At 49.2% G+C, this 20,832-nt stretch overlaps 1 protein-coding gene across 1 annotated transcript in view; it reads left to right on the top strand.

Annotated features, from left to right (window-relative positions):
* LOC119441599 (ATP-citrate synthase-like) overlaps positions 1–20,832 on the top strand; it is an 83,516-nt gene that overhangs the window by 1,022 nt on the left and 61,662 nt on the right.

Genomic DNA, 20,832 nt, shown 5'->3' with positions numbered 1-20,832 from the left:
GACAAAGAAAAGCCTGCTGCTGACCCTTATAAAGCACTTGTGATGCAAGGCAGTTACGCGCGCTTGCGGAGTTGCGAATCACTACCTGTGTGGCCGTCCGCGTAGTCGAACTAGCGAATACTGCCGTACACCTTTTCTTCTTTTTTTTTTTATCACCCTTTGTGTCCTGCTTACGCGCATAGGGCGTGTGATGAACGTAATTCGATAGCAAAAGTTTGTTCTGTTCCGTTCCATAAACCGGCCTACTTAACGCTAAGTGGATCACTGCAACGGTTGCGTGTACTGTGAAAAGCATATTTTCCTGATACCGTGGAGGGGGGGGAGTTGCACATTTTAGCCACTTGCTAAACCACCTAATGCAGCTTGCGAATTTTTGGGCTGGGTATAAGACAGGTGCCAGCAGGAATGGCTGATTACAAATGTAGCACATATGTGAGACGAAAACTACAAAACCACTAGCTTGGCGCTCGTTGGCCATACTTGGCCCTTGCACCAGAAAACGCCAAATTCATCATCGTGGAAGGCTACAGAACCTAAAAAATGCGGGAGATTTCTTCTTCCTCCATTGCGATGTCAGCTGTAGAGCTGTAGAACTTGCATGGTTCATGGACCAGAAAATTGGACAGCTTTTCAGAACATCATTTTACCTGTAACTTGTACGGAGACTTTTTGCAAGTGTACACATCCCTCTCCATATGAATATTTTCACATCGCTGTACTAGCCTGCGAACCAGGTGGCAGGTTCGTTGTCTTCCAATTACCCCCTTCTTTCTTTCTTTTTTTTTGTCCGAGAGACTAACGTGCGACAGTGAACGCTGACCCTTTCACAGCGGTCCTCAGTCGGACATCAGTTGAAATTTTTGTACCACATTTTCCCAGGTCAGTTTTTATTAGCCAGTGTATCTCGCTTTTCTATTGAATAAAAAGTTCCGTTTCGCATCTCTTGCTTTGTTCTTTTTGTTGGCCACCTGCCAGTTTGCGAGTATCTCTGATGTACTGCTCACGGCATGTGTTATTCAGGACCTCGGTTTAGTACGAGCCGGAAATGATCCAGTGGCAGGCTTTGTTTATGTTCTGTTCACACATCAGCTGTTTTGCTTTCATCTGGCTACATCCTGCTTATGGGTGTGTGATAATGTTTTATGTGTCATAGGCCTTTCCCTCTGAAACGTTGCCTTCTTATTAAAACCTTCCAATTTAACAGTGAGACTGTATTTTTTGCTTTCGAACAGCAGTTACAACAGAGGACTAACTTGGTTGCTTGTTCATTCGTCAGTTTTATTCAGGCACTGCACAACGTAGCCTTAATAAAATGGAGGCAGGTATGCCTAGGATCAATTCGATATGTCTTCCGAGACAAGCATTCTAACCATTGCACCTCTAGTGCTTTGCGCAAGCAGATGACACCTGGATTGTTATTTTGACCTTCAACGAACGCTATTACCTGTAGTAATAAAATGTTGTTAAACTTGCATTGTGAGTACACATGGGAACTGAACAGTGTGTGTGTATGGGGTGCAGTGAAGAATTGTGTTGAATATAAGCTGTAGGTTTCACAAATTCTCTCAACGCTCAGATCCAACGCAATATTGTAATATAAATGACAGGAATCTTGTTGGAGTTAGCGAGGTAGTAGCATTGTCACGAGGACAAAGGTGATCTACGATGCTTTCCCAGGGAAGAATGTTGCCGAGAGGTATGCGCAGACATGGTGCGGCGCATATCTAGCTACATTTAAGGATTGTGTACCTGTTGTGTCACAGTGGTAACATATCAGTTCTGGTGGAGTTTGCTAAAGATGGGCTCATACCCACTGGTCCAAGTTGTCTGTTTGGCAATCCCTTAAAAGTGGGAGGAAGAGACAAAGAAAGGATCCCTTTAATGACGCAAAATGTCGGAGATCTTTCAGTAGACCTGTGTGGTTTTGACGAGCTCTTCAGTTGGCAGGTGGGTACATTTTTCTCAAGATGTATAGATTGTTCTCACAACTGTGTGGGAGTTTTCGAAGTGGCTGCAAGGAGGGCAGGGACACACAAGTTCGTTTTGCACAAACAGTTAGGTAAGACGGTTTGGAAAGCAGCACTAAAATAAGCAGGGACCGACACGTAGTACACATGACAGACTGACTTTATTGCGATCACCCGTACATTCATGCGTGCCACAGTCACCTAACTACTAGTTCAGTCTGCTTTGATGAGGAGACTTCGGACAACCTGGGATAAACACATTCTTTTAAAGATTTCATACAACAGATGCTTCATTTTGAGCATGCGTGAGGCGATGGATGCCAGAACCAAAACTGATCAAATGAAAGTGTAACTAATGGATGCTTTGCTTCAAAGGCATATGAACCGTGAAATAAAAATGACGAAAAAAACAAGAAAGCACTATATGTGTGCGTGTCAGGAGATGATCAACAAGAATGAGGGAAAGAAGACATTATTAACAACATGCAAGACACCCTAACAGTGTGAAAAGAACTACTGGGCAGAAGAACTGCGCATTCAATGAAACCTTTGAATCAATCTCTACGTCAGACAGGGAGCAGGGCTTGCTAACGCAATTGTGTCCTGCTTTATGGACGAAGAAACAAAAGCTTCTACATATTTGCACTCTACTTGATTTTTACCCTTCTTCACAAACTGCATGCTCTGAAAATAAGGGGAGCAACAACATTGCTTACAATGCTTAGCAAAAAAACCTCCAGTCTTATTGTGCACATTCAAATTATGCAGTTTAGCCCTCTCATTAAAGCACCTGCCAGCCTGACCGATGTATTGGAGACCACAGCTTAAGGGAATCTTGTAAACTGTTGTAATTGCACGCTGTAAACCTGTTCCTTTGTTGCGTCATGCAGCCAAGGCGCTTGTCTTTGTTAGTCATTGCACACTGCTTTGAAAGCTTTCACGGTGCAGAAAGTACAACTTGACTGTTGTGCTTTGAGGCGGTTCTAACATTGTGGGAAATCTGGTGAATATCGGGAATCGCTTTGCTTCCCTGGGCTTCTCAACATTTAACATCTTGCAAGAGGGTCTCGCATATGACAGAAATAAGTTCTGGAGGGTAAGGCATGCTTCGTGCTCATAACTTGAGCACCAAAGCTTTCAGAAATAACACGAACACACAACTTGTGTAAGGCCGAGTAGTTCAGGCAGTTAATTGCAGTACTCGGCTTGACAAGTACGGAATGCGGACTGTCAAATGGCAATGAAGCTTTTTTCGATCTCGGATAGTACTTAGAACGGATACGATTATCCGCGGATAATCATATCTGTTGGATGTGCTATGCACGAATTCAAGCTCGAAAGAATTTCGAGAGCTTGAATTCTTAATGCAAATGTATCATCTCAGTGGCAATGTATGTTTTTGCCGAGTGTAAACTCGAGGACTAATCTTATTGTGGCCACATTATGATAGTGGTGTTACAATGCAGGTGGAATCCAAGAAGACTGGTGGCGAGATTTTTTTTTCTTTTTTTTTTGCTCACACTTAAGAATACCAGCAGTGGAGTTAGTTTCCACTCTTCGCTTTAGACATTGGGCATCAGATCGCAGGAGTAGCAATGGGTGCAAAATATATAAACCAGTGAGGCATACATTATTCTAGATGTCCCTGGCCTCTGAAGGAGCCTTTTGGCAACTGGCTGCTTCTCTTACTGAAGGTATTGAGGATTGTGGGTTAGCTTTTTGTGAAGGGTCAGGCAGGGGAAGCAGTCAGGAGCATGTGAAGAGGCACCATGATGGCTTATATCTTGTGGCATCATGCGGAAACTTTTGGGTGGGGCATACACGACAGTGGTGCCATTAATTGATGTCACGTGTACGCAACTCTGTATGGGAATAAACACTTGCCAGAAAAGGCAGTCGCGTCAAAGATATTGGTCAGGTAGAGGCCGAACGATGTAACGCAATATTTGTTAAGCACGCTTTAGTTCGGAAGCCTGACGTGCTGCTAAATCAAACGCGTTGATCTCTGATCGACATGCTTTCTGAATGCCTTCCGGCGTATAGTTTCGGCTTTCCGCATGTTTTCAAAGCGTCCGTGCCGCTGGGGCCGTTGCGATCCGTTTGCGTTTGCATCTATTCTCTTTTCTTTTCTTTATTGGGGCCGCCGCCGTTATCGGCCGTTCGGGCGCCGATACGTAACAACGCCAGACGAATGATGGTTGCAAGATACGGGCCTTGTTGCAATACCAAGCCCGAGATTGGCGTGTGAAGAGGGAAGTTAGCGAGCCAAAACATCCGGTGCCTCACCGCACACTGGCATTGCTCGCTAATCTGCACGGTTCCGTGCGGGTTCGCCTGGGGTGATCCGCGCAGGAAAGTAATACGATCCAAATCTCACGACGCGTTGCCATTCGGCTACACGGGCAGTCGCGGGGGAGCGAAGCTGGTCACGGTTGACGTCACAGTACGGACCTCTTATGCTCGCGCTGAAATGTTGACGTCATGCGTGACGTCACGTGTTGTTTTGTTCACTTTTGTTTTCTCGCGAACGAATGTTGCGGGTAGCAAGTATTGGCTGCGTCTGTACAGTCGTCGGATATTGTTGGGACAACCGTTGATGACTAATGGATCTAGGGGGGGTTTGAATATTCCAGATTTCGGTTACGGATGCAATTCTCCGTTGTTCGACTTGTACTATTCGATTCAGCGATTTGCCCTTTGACATTGCCCATTATTCGTTTCTTGTCGAACACAATGGATACCAATACTTCCCTTATACACAATACTTGTTGTAGTCTACACAGAGGCGGACCGCTGCAGATAATTCTGCTGCAGCAGAGCGGCAGTTGTTGCGCAGCAGAACCGTCAGTTCCTGGGCGAACACACGGGGCCGATAATAATTTCTATTCGAGAATGCCTCTCATTAGACAAAGCTGTTGTCAATTGGCCAGTTTCGCGGCGCTTGTATTCCTTCAAAACAACTAATGTTCGGTGTGGTACATTCGCGCACTTCTTCAACGAGCACAACGTTCTACGTGCATCTGGTAGCTGGCTGCCACTTTGTTTAATTTTTGCCGTTGTCAGGGTGCGCCGGATATAAGTAAAAGCGGTTTTATCATTTCTCACTAGCTCCTCAGTACGCTGGACGTGCCGTTGTGAAGGGCGTCGCTAACATTTATCAAAATATAGTGCAAACAAGCTGTGGCCATTTTTTTTTTTTTTTTTTTTTTTTTTCAACTACGCGGACCTCACGCTAATGCTGTATTTTACTCTCTTTGTATGCGAGGAAATATTCGAAGGCCGCTTATCTCGAGTGCGCGTATGCGACTCGTAAAATCTCCCAAATCCGGACAGCCCAACCGTATAGAGCTCTAGTTCGCGCTGTCGATTCCTTTGACGTCGGCTAACGCCGGGCGTGCGAGTAATTCCTGCGTGTCCACCTCGCCTGCACTACAGCAGCAGATAGCCTGCGTTTCGTTCCTCATGCGTGCGCAAGTCAAAGCGATTAGCGCGCGTCGGCCGTGTCTTGCGAGTCGTGAAAGCTGTTAGCCAGAAGGAAGTGTTTGCGCAAAGAGAGACTACTCGGGCTTCCTGCTCACCTTTTTCCCGGTTTGGCGCGCGCAGGCTGCGGATAGGTTGACGATCGTAAAGTCGCCTTCCATGTTAGGTCGCTGTCAGGGTGGCTTGACACGAAGTGTAGGTGTCTCCCCGTGGCGAATTGATGCTTTTTTTTTTTTTTTTAAGTCGGTCACTTGTGGCGGTGTTTGACTGACCGCGGCATTTATAGGGCTTCCCAGCGGTGTAGGTCACTCGCTCGACTCCCGGCCGCATTCCGATGGGAATTGGGAAATGCTTAAAAAACAAAACAAAAAAACAAAACAAAAAAAGTGAGCTGCTTAATTTTGGTGCGCCTGAAATAACACCTAGCGATAAAAATTGATTCGATGCCCGCCATTACGTCGTCGCCTGTCGTAGCCGGTGCAGTGCCGTTTCATTTCTGCACCTCCCACTGCAGCTTCAGAACGTCAGTTTCTCATCGAATAATCGATCAGTAAAAGCCGTTTAGTCAACGCTAAATTGGGACTTTTATATATACTAGAGGTGGGCGGACTATCAACTTTTTTTTTTCGAATACCGATAGTAAGTGTCGAATCGAATATGCTAGCGCAAGCGCATGTAATTATAGCAAGAATATTTATTTCGCTCTAATAATGTGTCTATCCTGTACTAACTAGTGCAAAAAGAAAGACAACGGATCAGCTTTAAACATAAGATCACTAAACTTCCGAGCCTGGTTGCGAACAATCTTTTCTCACGAAAAATAAAATGGCTGCTGTATGACTATCGTTTTCTAAAAACGCTATATAAATTCGTTGCCGAAAAAAAAATCAGCAGTTGTGAGAAGAAAAGTGCTGGAAAACTTTGTGTGCCGTACAGACACATGTGCTAGGGGGCCGGTTGCCAAGAAAACATCGCAGGTTTTGTTGCGTAAGCGGGAGAACGGCATCACGAATACAGACTGAGAAACACACTGAATGACACACTACAAGACTTAAGTCAGTTCGTGATGTACATTTCCGCCGGGGAACCGAAAACGTGGCTTGTATTACTCATTTCGTTTCTGCATTGCCAAGATAACGTTTGTCGTGGTTCGCTCCTGATAAACTAAATTGCGATACTTTGTTTTTGCAAGACGGAGGAAAGTAACCACGTAAGCTTTGGCATGTGGTTGTTGAGAAATGTTTGATTAATAGTTTTCTGAAGTACCGAATAGTTCCTTTTCGAGTACGAATTATAGTTAGTGTGTAGTGGCATTCCATTCGTTATTTCGGAACTTGGAATACTCGCCCATCCGCTGATCTGTGTGAATCGCATTTCTTTAGTCTTCGACACGCCGGGCTATTTCTAGTCTACGGGTGGAGCCTCGGTAGCACCGGGGCGAGGCGATACCATCGAGGCTGCCTATTCTGGGCCCAATCATTTCGCCTCTCCAATCGCCCAGCGGCAAAGAGCACCGATATGTCGTGTGTGTCGCAATTTGTGGTCGTGCGGCTGCGACAACACTTGTCTCCTCCTCGTGGGGCACCTGTAGAAGTGCCGATAGGGAAACGGACGGTCGCGTCTGTCGATACATTCACGTTCACCTTTCGCTTTACAAGTTCACGCGCGACAGCTGTCTGCAAGTCGCGCGAGACGTTACAGATAAAAAAAAAATGGAGACTGGCGTATCGAGAAAGTTGAGAGTTCAGTGTCGTACGAGCGATAGCGCCACAGTTTCTTTCTTTTTTTTTTTTTTAAGTGAACGCTTAAACGGTGGCCGTAACGTTAAAAGGGTTGACCGTAAAAGGGGTTCTGGTGGCTTCGAGGCACGGCTACGGAGATTTCTTGAAGTTAATTTTTCCTTCGATTTCGGATCACTGTTTTCCGGAGATGTTCCTACGCATTCCGAGACGAAAGAATGGGGAATGCCGTTTCTAAATTTGTCGTTATTGGATACGTCGTCGGTATTTTTCACAACGGCAAATTTTTTTCGCGAATGGAACGATGACGTGATGCGATGCGCGTTATGTTACATCTGTTGCGTGTCGCGCTACTGAATTTCGCGGGACGTTCTTGGGTCGGATTTTTTTCCGTTCCAGATTTCGACAAGAAAATCGTGTTTGTATGCCGTTTCTATGTTGTAGACGCGCCTGCGTGAAAGAACCGTGCGTGTCGCGCGTGCAATTCTGTACTTGCTGGCCTGTACAGACGTCCACACCCTCGCTTACAGCGCTTTAGTGTACAGTGTGCTGCTTGGCTTCAAAGACGGTGCCTGTGGGGAACGGTTCATATCATGGTGACCTTTACGGCGTCTTCTTTCCTTTATTGTTTTACTCTTTGCTTTAAACACCTCCTCCCCTTTCCTGTTCTCCAGACTGATCCTGATTAAGAGACGGGCGTTAGGCCCTTTCCACTGCCAGTGGGCTTCTTCGATTTTCCACTTCTGGCTACCCGCGGGCTGCCAGAGCCAGCCAGCGCGCCTTCGTTTTTCTCGGGCTGGACGGCTCTGGCTACCCGCGGGCTGCCAGAACCTGCCAGGACGATTTTGTTCTGGCTGCTCTCTGGAAGTTCTCTGGCTAGCAGACGACAAAGAGGCGATGAGCGCTCGCCGCCATCTTTGTGGGGACTTTACGGTTTGCAGCGCGGGCGCTTGAGGACTTTTACCTCGCTCAGCCAACTGGCTTGCGTCGAACGCTAGCGCGCGCCGCCCCGGTTGTTGTGGTTTCGGACTTCGTCTCGCGCACTCGTCGGCGTGGTGCGTGGATCGCTGATTGCGTTGCTTCCAGTGTTATCTTATTAGGGTTCTAACGCACCGTTCCGCCTTGCGAGGCGGTTCCATACGAGCGGCGGCGAAGCTTTCTTTTTTTTTGTGTGTGTGTGTATGCCGTGAATCCTTCTTCACCGCCGTAAACAGCACGCACGGCGCTGTCACCGGCGCTGTCAATTATGCTTGCATGGTATTTTCATCGTGTTCCGCGCAAGTTGTTCGCGAAGTTGTAGACGCACATCGCGGTGCATTTTCGGTTCATCTTTCTCTAGTGGTATCCATTTTCACATCGCTCGCGTATATGCGGCGATATATTTTTTCTGCAGTTATATAGCGAAGGCGTCGCAGCTAGCCCACGTTCGCTCCGTCTATCCGCCGTATGCTTGGGTGGCAGCTCGAAACTGCCGTTGATGTTAAAGGAATGCACTGAGATGAGTAGTGGCCACACGTATATTAGGTTAATTATTGCTCTCATGATAAAGCTTTTTGATGGTCACAGGTGGCGTGCATTTTCATGCGCCAGCCCAACGTCTCGTTGGCCAGCCGCAGCCCCCAGCTCCTTCAGCACAGGAGCAGAATTGAAAGGAGCACTATCAACCGAAACAAACTTTCTGAAATCGAATTCAAGCATGTCGATCGGCACGAAATTTTACGCGTAATGACGTACCCGCTTTTTCGTGTCTTGTAAAATGACTTAAAGTGTCGCCGGTGGCCGATCTCCTCGAGGCATCCTCGAGCGATCGCTTTTGCGCGATTATTTACGTGCGATTTTGCGTCTTGGCATCGGACTCGTCGCAGGCCGTTTCTTACGCTGTGCAAAGTGAGATGCCCAGTCGCGCGAACTCTCGCAAAAGTGTTTTCCCGAATACAGCTGTATATTTTCACGGTGGCAACGCAGAAATGGGCCGACTACGCCGCGCGCGCGCCGCCCACGCCGGTCGCTGCCATGTTGGTAGCTTGTTTACATTTATCCCGCGGCCAGCGCTTCCCGGCGTTCGATTTTGCAAACTTCGGGCAGCTCCGGGTTGTCGTGGGATCCCAGCTCACGTGACTTCCTATCACAACCGGAACTAGCTGGCTGCCGTCTGGCTGCCAGCGGGCTGCCAGAACTCCGAAAATCGAAGAAGCCCAGTATTTATTTCCAGCACGTCCTGTTTTTCTGTTTCTTTTTTTTATTTTTCGCGTGCTTTATTTCATCAAATTTGTACCTCAAAGATAAATGCAGGCGAGCACGGCACTACAGAAGCGGGTAATCCTTTATATAAAAGTCGCAAGACTTTCCATTGAGAAACGAGGCAGCGCTTTTTTTTTTTTTTTTTTTTTTGACAAGTGAGGAATTGCCTCGTTGATGTACGATCGCGCCCTCGCACGCGTTGGCCGTAAATCTGCCTCCCCGATGACGTCGGCGGCTCATTTTCTTGGGAGCACATCGGCGGCGTCGGATAGCGACGAAAGAAAAATCGCGATCACTGTCGCCATTTGTGTCCGCTGGTAGGCGCCAGTAGCTTTGTAGTGTGTCCGCTACAAACATCGTTCGTCCGGAATACATGTCGGCAATAGAGATTAGTAAGATGTGATTGGAAGATTGGTGGAAGTATGGAAACGACAAACAATGGAGGCGTACAAAAACAAAGTTACCAATAGGGGTTCAGAAAGTTTGGTGATGGGAATTTGTAGTTTTTTTTTTTTTTTTAATGAAGGGTGAGATGGGCAATATAACAAGAGTTTGGTGGCGCAACCCACCGCCCCCGTTCCAAAGGTCGGGACGCTCATAGCATCCATCCATGGGCCGTATTCTGAAACGTTCCACTTCGGCGATAGTTCGCCTAGGCGACAATTTCTCCTTCAAGCGCGCTCTGATTGGCTGGTTGAGCAAAATCGAATGACGACGTGCTCAACCAGCCAATCAGCTCATCCAATTTTGTTCAACCAGCCAATCACCATCAACCTTGTGTTTCGCGCTCTTTGGCCACAGTTGCCCGTGCGCCATAAAAAAAAAAAATACCACTAACTCAACCAGCCAATCAGCGTGCGCCTGAAGGCGAAATTGTAGCCTAGTCGAACTATCGCCGAAGTGGGACGTTTCAGAATACGGCTCCATGTGTCCCAGCCATTTCGCTCGACAGGATGCCGCTGTGCGCTTGGAACTCGGAAGCCTTCGGATGGGATCGGGAATCTCGAAGGAAGAACTGCGGACTGGTAGTTGAGACTGTTATAGGACATTCTTTCAAAATCGTTCTTTTTTTTTTTTTTTCGCGAAAGGAGGGTTCGTTAATCTGTGGTAAAAGTGGAGGCTAAACTTCCTTATTTCACTATGCGTGTTCCGGTCACCGCTGCGCCGAACACGTCAACCTGACGTCACAAATATTTCCCTTTATCCGTACTCTAAGGGACATTACATTGAGGGCTGTGTATATGCGATGGCTTTCACAGGGATATAAGTCGGAACAGTCGATCGTCTGAACACATCCCGCTTATGTGGACCTTTCCAGCGCGCAAGAAAAGAGAGAAGAAAAAAGTGGCACGCTTCGAATGGTTTCCTACCAGGTTTCTGCAGTGCGGGTAAGTTCGTGTGCGTAGACCACGCGGTGACGATCGTGTCCGCAATGTGTACGCCGCGAAAAACGGTCGACAATTCAAACTAAAGTTTGCGCGTTCTTATCGGTGGAGTCACTTTATACACCGGCACTCCAGCGTAGACGACTCCACGTACCCTTTTCTGACGTCACGCGCGTACCACGTACACATTTATGCCTCGTACCGCTCACGAATAAACATTCAACTCTGGGGGGGAATCCCGTGTTACGCAAGGCGCCCTACTGTAACGCCGTCGGCGGCTCAATGGCAGTTCAAAGCACCCTGGTAGTATAATAGGGTGCGAGCCGCCTCCGTACAGATGCCCTCCACGCCGCGAGCGTTGGAAGGGAAAACGAAAGAAAAAGTAAAAAAAAAGCTGGTGTTGTGACGTCACTTCTCCGCTGTGGGAGAGGGGTGTCGCTTGTTTGTCGTCGAGGCAGTGACCGAGAGAGAGTTCTGCGGAGAGAGTAGCTTGCCTACCCGACCATCGTTCGGTTTCGTAATTTATTTTTTATTTCTGTCGTGGCTATCATTGCACACCTGCACACAACCCCCCCCCCCCCCCCCCCAGAAAAAAAGCTTGTGGTGTACTGGGTTTTTCGAATAGATCTATGCGACATTCAGTGTCTAAGTTGTAACACCTCACAACTTTGTTTTTTCGCGTTCGTCTAGTGTCCCTGCAGGGGAGGAATACAGTGAATTCACCAGCAGGATGCGGACGGTAATATATTAACAATACAGCTGATGTTTGCAGGTAAAGTTGTGCGTTTACCTTCAGATTGTGTAACGGGAGGTTCAAAAGAGTACGACTAATTCGATTTTCTCAGCACGAAAACTCCCTTTATGTGGCAGCAATTTTTCTCTTGTGTTCGGCGCTCGCGAAAGCGCTCGCGAAACACGGCCGCCTGGATCGGCGCGCGCGGCGATCCAGGCGGCCGTGCTCTGTGAAACGAGCTTGGTCATAGAAGTGTGTCGCCAAATAGAGAGAAACGACGCTGAATTTGTTGACACAATCGGTGAAGACGGCGATACTGCTGCGGCCACTGTGGCGGTGCGAAAAAAAAGAAAATGCCTTCCCCTAACTATGCTTACGGGATTTGAGTGCGACAGTGTAAGGACTCGTCTAAGATATCGCCTAAAGTTGAAACTCCGCCTTATTTCACCTTGCTATAATTTGTACCAACTTTAATCCACCTTTACCCACTGTAATCCAATTTTGGGAGTGGCCCAGGTCGATTTTTTGGGGGATGTGGGTATGTAGGTGTGGATTCACCGTGGGATATTTCGCAGTGCGAGCCGCGCAGCAGGGCCAGCGCCGCGAACGTGACGTCATCGCTTGGTGACGTGGTTTTTTTTTTGGCACCGTCGGATGTTAGCGGCGGATCTTCCGCTTCATGGGGCATGTAATGGTTTCGCATTAAGAAGGTTCTCGGACAGGGAATGCGGCTGGTGCTCTCGGCATGCAACAGCTGCGCGTTATTCCCTATCTTCTGTGCAGCGGACCCACTTAGTGAATGATGATGGGGCGCAATCACGCATTCGGCGGGCTCAATCCGTCGCCGCCGCCGCCGCCTTGCTCGCATTGTCACCGCTTGCAGTCTGTCACAAAGAAGCGAAAAGCGCAGCTGGCGGTCTCCGTGGTCTTGGCATTCGTAACCCACCGACGTGACCCTTGCGGCCGTTCAGCGGGCGCAAAGGCCGGTCGTAGTAGTTGCTCGTATGTGACTTTTTAACGGAATGAAATTGAAGAGCGTAGCGCCGCAACTCTCTCGCCGTGAGGACACCTGGACCGGTATTTTGTAGCGATGCCTTTCCGATGCTAACGCCTTTTCGCGCTTTGTCAGTGGTCAGAGCGACGGTCCGCTCCTCACGTTATCAGCGGGATCGGCCGGCCGTGAGCGGTGGATGTTGAGACTAGTTATAGAGCGTACCAGTGATTTCGCGGTTTTTGGCCGAACGGGAAATGGCGGATCAGGGAATGCCTGGTACGCTCGAGTGCTCGCGGCACGCAGAAAACTATTTACGCGCGATAAAAATAATAAACGAATAGCTGAAAGCGTCTCTGTCGACATGAAAAACCGCCGTCCGCTCGTGCTGTCGCTTCGGTGAAGTGCTTGTTAACCCGGCCAACAAGACTGGTGAAAGTTGCAGGCACCGTGGTTGCACGCGTATACGGTCACGTGGATTCCGTGTCCCGTATGGCGCCGTTTTTTTGCTTGCGTGTCGTGTCCTCTGCGTGCCGTCTCCTTCACAGAGCGTCATGCGCTAAAGCAATGCTGTAACCCGGGGGCTGGCGGGCGGGCATCCCGTGGTCTGCAGTGTGACATTGAAATGTGGGCCCCGTCAGATTTTTGGTCACCCGTGTTTCCGTTTACCTGCGCATCTTTGCTTCTGTTCTTTCCTCTTCGGATATGCCTTCCCTCGTCCGCCCGACCCCGTAGCAGGGCGTAGCAGAGCGGAGTTTATTCTGCCTAGCATCCATACCTCTTTCTCCTTCGCTCTCTCTCTCTGTATTTCCTGCTTCTAATCACCAAGCCAGCGGGAGCACTTCGTCTGCGATGTCGGCTAATTCAAGAAAGTTTGGACCCACTGCCAAAGGCAGTGGTGGCGCACGAGACTACAGTTGCGGTGTTAACACATCCGCGTATAAAACGGGCGATGGAATTCTCCGGAAAAATACATTTCTCTCTCGTAAATGGACGATTTATGCCAGCTACGATTTTTTTTTTTTTCTGTCACCTGCAGCATTTCTCGCTGTGCTGTCGACCTCTGTACACTACCAACGCCTGGTGCTACAATTCACCACCACTGCACAACCATGCTCGCCTTTTCAACTTGGCTAGTGTCCTCACCTCGCGCGGCGGTCGCTTCTCTTTCGACGTTCTCTTCTTCCTCTATCGCTGAAACGATATGCGCGACGAGCCTCGTTAACTGCCCAACTTCCTATATAGTCGGCGATGTACAGCGCGAGATGGACGCCGCTCGTTCGCGATCCACTTCCTCCACTCGTGTGCGCCGTGTATTACAAGAAAGACTGCGCACAGCACCAGAAAATAGGCAGAGGCGCGGTGCATCTGCGCCGACGTCCTTCTCCGCACGAAGACGCCAAGAATGCCGCGGGCGAAATTAAAATCTCGCTGAGCGATTGTGGGAATACCGCGGGCGAACGGTCATGACGTCAAGACTTCTTTCTTTTTCTTTTTTTTATTATTCGGTTTTTTCCCCACATCGGCGCTTTGCAGAACGCCCTCGAATGATTGCTTTGGAACGAGGAAAAAAAAAACAAAAAAACACTTGGGGTGAGGGGGAAGTAGAGGCGTTGTTCTGAGTAAAGCGGTCAGATGTATATGGGCGCCTTCTTTCCTAGCGCGCCATATCTCTCTCTCTCCCCTGACCTCCGCTGGCCATCAACTGCCCCCGGTTCTTCGTGGTTCAACTTTTTCCCTTTAGCGGCCGTTTTAATTTTCCGCTCCCGGTGAACAATGGCCCGTCAGGGATGCCAGCACTGCGAAGTAGTATACAGCCGCCTTCAAAGTTAGCCCGAACAGTATAAAAGAGACGCAATCTACAGCGGCTTCCACAAACGCAGTGCACGGCTATGGCGTTCAGCTGCATTTCGACGGGGGGGGGGGGGGGGGGGGGGGGGCGAAGTGAAGAAGCGCTCGCGTACTTAAGTGGCACGTTAAAGATCCTCGGGCGACCAAAAATTGATCCGGAGAGCCCTGCCCTGTATCGATGCGTGCCTCACAACCCAGTATGCGATTTCGGCAATTTAAACCCAATTATTTAACCTTTAGGAGGACGTTCTGGCGGGCTAGTTGGTTCATAACTTTCAGACGTTTATATAGCTGCGCGAAAAATCGAGGACACGCGAAAGAAACACACACGACACCACGAGCGCATTTAACCTTGTCAAACGCGGGGTGTATAAGGAGCAAACTCTGATGGTTAGGAAGGACGGCTCGCTTGTGCTTGTTGTGCTTGTTTTCGTAAGAACTGAAATTTACGGCATGTTTCGCCCTGTGTCGTGGCATGCTCCAGCCGGCGTACGCTACACTTCGTACGAGTCCCGCGACCATCTCCAGCGACAGTTAAAGCTTTCATGTGTGTTTAGTGCACACTCCACCACTTACTTAGTCGGCAACTGGCGGCAGCAGTGCCCTAAAATTGGTGAGGGGACACGACAGGCCCTCGGGAACATCGGCGCACTTGTTTTATGAACTCCGCTTAAAACAACTCCAGTTTTATTCAACTGACGGTCGCAGAATGCTGTAGCAGACTGGCACCCACGGGTACAAAGCATCTCGTATGGTTTTCTACTTAGGTATAGCCTAGTGCCCGCATGCAACGTCACGAGCCAACATGCCATGCCGCTGCTGCTCCGCCGGGACGGCGCACTGTCATCGATTTTGTCTGGTGCTAGTAGAACTGTTGCGTAACTTTGGTGACGCAAGACTTTCCGGTCCACTCTTGGAAATAGGCCGGTCGTATCTTTGCTGGTTTCAGTGGCAATCAAGAGACAAAAAAAGCAAACGCGCCGCAGTTATATATATATATATATATATATATATATATATATATATATATATACATAGACACACCCGCCGCGGTGGCTCAGTTAGCTAAGGCGTTGCGCTGCTGAGCACGAGGTCGTGGGTTCGAATCCCGGCCGCATTTCGATGGAGGCGAAATGCAAAAACGCCCGCGTGCTTGCGTTGTAGTGCACGTTAAAGAACCCCAGGTGGTCAAAATTAATCCGGAGCCCCCCACTACGGCGTGCCTCATAATCAGACTGGTTTTGGCACGTAAAACCCCAGAAAGAAATCCCATTATATACACCCCCTCAAGCGGTGACAATGCAAGCGTGCCATCCGGTGAATTCTGTGTTGATAACTGAAAGGCCTTTCGACGCGTTGGTTATGACGCGCTGCACGGCGCGCACATACGGCGCCAACTGGATGGATGAAAATAAGTGGGCGGCTAAAGTGCACAGGTATGTGTACCGGAAATGCGTGGACACAGAATGGAGGAAGAGGTCGAGAAAGTTGGCGGCCAAGTAGAGGATAATTGAAACTGTAAATGGACAAATAGCAGTCATCAGAAAGAAAAGTGAAACACAAAGAGACAGTGAATTGGATGCAAAGAATGGAAACAAAGGACCGTGGAGATTTACAAGAATGAGAAGAAAGAAATTAGAAAGGAAAATCTGTACGATGACACGCGTAGGGCAGTGCCTTGCTATTTGAGGCTCGAGCCGGTTGCCTAAGGACCACAACATACGTGAGCGAATATTCGAAGCTAGATGAGGCATGTGTATGCTGCAGTAAAGATCCGGAGATCACTCACCGCATCCTAATAGAATGCGACGGGATCCACCCAGCGAGAACCGTATAGGCAACGTACAATTTTCCAGAAGCGCTTGAGTTTAAAGTGGAAGGAAACATCAACCGATCAGCCGTAGAGATAAGCAAGAATGAATGAGCCTTTATTTGAAGCAGTCAGTAGAGGTGGGAGGGTCCCTTATTCCAGGAACCCTCTGGCTTGGATTGCCCTCCGGGCCCGGGCGACGAGTTCGCGCTGGTCGACCAGGTCCGGCTTGGAGATCGCAGCCTCCCACGCCTCAGGGAGGAGGTTTGGGTCTGCGTCTGCTGCTACTGGCTGTGTCGCTGTGATGCGTGCTCGGGTGCTCTTGCATTGCAGTATACAAAAATGCTATATATAAAGAACATGTATACCTGATTAAATCAAGCAGGCTAGGTGCCTATTTGTCAGCGCCCCGTTCCAAAGGGTATGCCATTAAATCATCTAGAGTTGCACTCTATGTGCTACCAGTAACTCTAGCGCCGACAGCTATGGAAGGAAGAAAATGAGGATAAAGCCCTTGAAAGCCTCGAAAAAGAGGAGTTGAACGGAGGCAGAGAGCACGGTGTGATACTGCGCGCCTTTTTGTCGCTGGGGCATTAGCATGGCTGCATGCGCCAGATGCATTGCAAGATATGGAAGTCTGTTCTCCTGTCTGTCTTGCTCATCGGTGCTGCATGCCAAATGACGCAAATGAGTCTTGAGAAACTGGGGGGCCTTGCAACGAAAGGAAGATAGGCGTAACATCAGGAGATAGAATGACGGCAGTATATATCTATAAGACTCGGGATTGCAAACGGGTGTATACCTGACCTTCTAGTAGAGAATAAGCGCGGTTGCGCAGGTCGTGCAAAATGGGCGTAAGGCGGGTAATCGACTGCGCGTGCGGCGCAGTCGAGTATGGCAGAGGATTAGGCAATTAGACTTGCAGTCGTTGGGTCGCAGTCGGCTGACGCAAGACAGATTTAACTGGAGATCGCTTGCATAGCTGTGTCTTGTAGGGAGCATGAAATAGACCGATGGCGACGAAGGCGAAACCACACTGCTTTTCTTAGTTCTTCGGCGTGTGTACCGCCCCCGGTCTGTAGCTAAGGTAGTCTGCACTGCCGGTGTCCTGTGACGTGTGCTGCGCCGTGTATAGTTATTGCTGGCGTACTTCTTATCCCCCCCCTTTGTCCACCCGGAGTCAACCCATCTTTGCCCTCGCTTTCTCCAGCTGAATGAGGAAGATGTACACACCAACGTCTTTTGCAGGAGCCGCGTTCTCCTTTTCTTTCCTCGTGTCGGCATCTTTTTCCTTTCCATTGTGAGCCCACGCTCGTGTTAAGCACTGTGCATGCATGTAGACTCGGCGTTGGCCGCGTCAGTTTTCGCGCGAGGAATGGGAAAGCGACTGTGCTTGCGTAGATGGGGGCAGACACACCTTGCTATACGGCGCTTTCCTGTTCTCGCCTTCCAAGGTCCGCGGCGCCCGTTTTTATGGTCTCGTCTTTCCGGGGCTGTATATGCAGCGTGCCCGGCGCTTGAGGTGCAATTGAGATGCGCCAGTGTAACTAACGCACGAAGCCAAGGTGCACAATGAAGTTGAGGGAAAGCATTAGGAAACATTGCGTATTTAGTTATTACTTATTTATTATTATTTATAGGTATTTAATACTTGGTTATTGATGAGGACTAAATTTGCGGTAGAGTTGAAATTCGTATAACGGGAAACCAAAAAATGAAAGCGCTAGGCAAAAAAAAAAAAAAAAAAAACGGTTGCCTCTTCTTCCACTTTCAGTTCCCGCTTTCGTATATTAAGAATTTGCATGGCTTACCGGAAATTTAACCCTCGTCTATAATTGTTCAGTTCAGTAATAAAAAAGAAGCTAATTTTGCGTGCTTACATTGTGGTTTTGGCACGTAAAACCGCATAGTTTAAATATCCAACCCTATAGCATACGCTGATAGTTACGAAACAGTAATAGTGCGCCGGTTTGTTACCGTACTGGCGCTAGCAGATCGCGGTATCCAGTGCTAGCGTTCGCGTTTCAACGCCACGGACACTCCGTTTGCCCCGTACAGAAATAATAAGTAATAAGTGGGAAAGAAACGCGACAGGAAGCCCATTCTATCTCCATAATATCCCTATCAAGCTTCAGCCACTTGCGAAAAAGAGAGAGAGAGAGAGAGAGAACTGCTAGAGCACTAAGTTCGCAAGAGTTAAGTCTCTTCCAAGTAGGCTGGAGAACTTTTCGCCGCTTCTCGGATAAATTGGCCGAACAAGATTCCTCGTGACGTAGGTGCTTGTTATGGCAGCTTGCAAGCAGCCCAATCAATGAAGGCTCCCTCGTGGTACCACTTGCACCACCGCCCCCGCGGACTTGTTTTCGAGTGTGGTGAGGGCGGGGCTGCGCCGGTGGACGGCCGCTGGCGCGCGTAGTACTTCACTACTCGCGCTTCCCGGGGTGGTTGCCCTGCCAGCTCGGCTGATCGAGCGAACGCGCAACGTCACCCGTGACGCGGGTGTCGTACGTCGTGACGTCACTGGGCCCTCCCGAGATTGCTCGCGCGCGCGGGCCGTGTGACTGCTTCCTCGCGGTAGGGCGCTCGGTGGCCTTCGGACGTAGACGCCGCCGCTCGCGCTATCCGACGGGGAAAAAAAGAACACGGCGCGCGGGAATATAGTGCTTGGGTAATTGCTGTTCGATTATACCGAGCAGAAGAAAAAAAAAGGACAGTCCCATCTCACAATCGCTGCCAGTTTTGTGCGTCGAGGAACGTGGCTCTTATTACGTGAGCGAGGAAACGGCGCGTCTCGGATTGCCTTCGCGGATCGTTGTTTGTGGTGCGCGAACACTGTGGCCGGGCTCCGTTATAGGATTTCTCTGATCCGTTCGACCGAAGTGCACGTCAAAGGTAAGGAAGGATTCGCCGGTTAATCGGACACGAAGGGCGCTGGCGGTTTCCCACGCGCAAGCAAGGAAGCAGGAAGCCAGCGCCGGAGGGAGCAAGGGGGGGGGGGGGGGGGGGGGGGGTGGGGGGGGCGCACTTCTCTGCCAACAACCGCGCTCGTCGCTCGCTCGCACCGTCTCTTATCTCCACACGGCTCTGACCTTTAAGTGCATTCGCCGCTCAGTTTCCGTTGAAGCAATAGACCGCACGTACCTTCGCCCGCTGCAGCGTATGCTTGCTGCCAGCGTTTTGACAGTCGTTGTCTGCTGTCATTCAGTGTGATCTCTTCGTGTTTGTGCGCGCTCACACCACGCTTGTTCATTCAGTTCGTAATAGTCGGGCCACATTTTCCAACGCACGCTACACACGCAATGCTGCCCGGATCGGCAGTGCAGCGCTACAGGTGTGTCCCTTCGCACGCGCTGCCCACGGGAAGCGCTTCTCATCAACACCACCGTTTCACACGCGGCTTCTCGTGGTCATCGAGTCTCTCTTCATGTCGGTCTACTTACGCCGCAGCATTTTTTTTTTTTTTTTTTTTTTTTTTTTTTTTTTTCCCCACCAAATGGTGTCTTCCCGAGCGCGAAGTCGCAGGTTCGCTTTCAGGCCGCGGAAACCGCTTACCTATATAGAGGGAAAAAAAAAAATTCGCACCTATAGTTTTCTTTCCCCCGTTTATCATTCATCCGTTCCACCACGCGCTTCTTTTCCTCTCCTCCGTCTGCTGTGGTTTGGCTGCTATAGTTATACTCCAGCTGTCCGAACGTTTTTGATGCATCCGTGCGTTAGTGAATGCGCGGTAGTAAAATGCTGGGCGCCGACTTCCTCTGTGCTGACTGTATTATAGTCTCTCTCTATATAGTATATAATGCGCAATAACAAGTGCTATATGAGGTATATACCAGCGCTCTGAGCCTCAGATTTCTGAGCGAGATCATGATTCACGTTCTATCACCGTTTCGTTTAATGATAATAAAAAAACAAAGATTGAGTGAAATGCGTGACTGTGCGGCGCGGGTGCACCGTTGTAAAGATTAAGCGGTTCTAACTGCGGTCCGGTTCGGTGTCAGAGCCTTGTGCGCCGTAAATCCTCCCTGTGAGGAGTAACTCTTTGTAACTCCTTCCCTGAGAGGAAGTTGCTAACAGGTATGGCAAGTCTACACGCACGTCAATCCCACTTTTGGCAGTCTTTCGCCGTCGCCTCGCGAATTGCGCGTCTGTCCATTCTGTTACGTCACGCCGCCGGCCCGCCTCCTCGTTCCGAGCTTCACTTTCGCGCCTATTCAAGTATACACGCAAAATGAGGAAGGGCTCTTAAATTAATGCGAAAGAGAAAGTTAATTTGAGGATTTTAGCAAGCCGAATTCTGATTTACGGCATGGAATGCTTTACACGAATTCCGCTAAGACTTGTAATAATATATAAGCCGACAGATCCCACGTCCTGTGGGAATCGATCTTCCGGGAAGCAGTGTCTACCTAGTTAACTAAACGACCATGAGAGCACCAAGACATAGGCGGCTGTTTCATGACCTACATGACACGTATGTTGTGACATTGACGTCATGACCTACCGAGTGTATGACGTTCGTCATAAACTCTTGTCATACTATGCCAGTTTTGGTGCGTACAAAGTTAACGAAACGACCATGAGAGCACCAAGACGTAGGAATGTTCGCCAAGAAATGCTTCGCATTTAAAAATTGTA

Source organism: Dermacentor silvarum, chromosome 2 (genome assembly GCF_013339745.2).
Source record: "Dermacentor silvarum isolate Dsil-2018 chromosome 2, BIME_Dsil_1.4, whole genome shotgun sequence".
Taxonomy (NCBI): domain Eukaryota; kingdom Metazoa; phylum Arthropoda; class Arachnida; order Ixodida; family Ixodidae; genus Dermacentor; species Dermacentor silvarum.
Note: the sequence above shows the minus strand (reverse complement) of the source record. Positions and strands in the feature narration are given on the sequence as shown.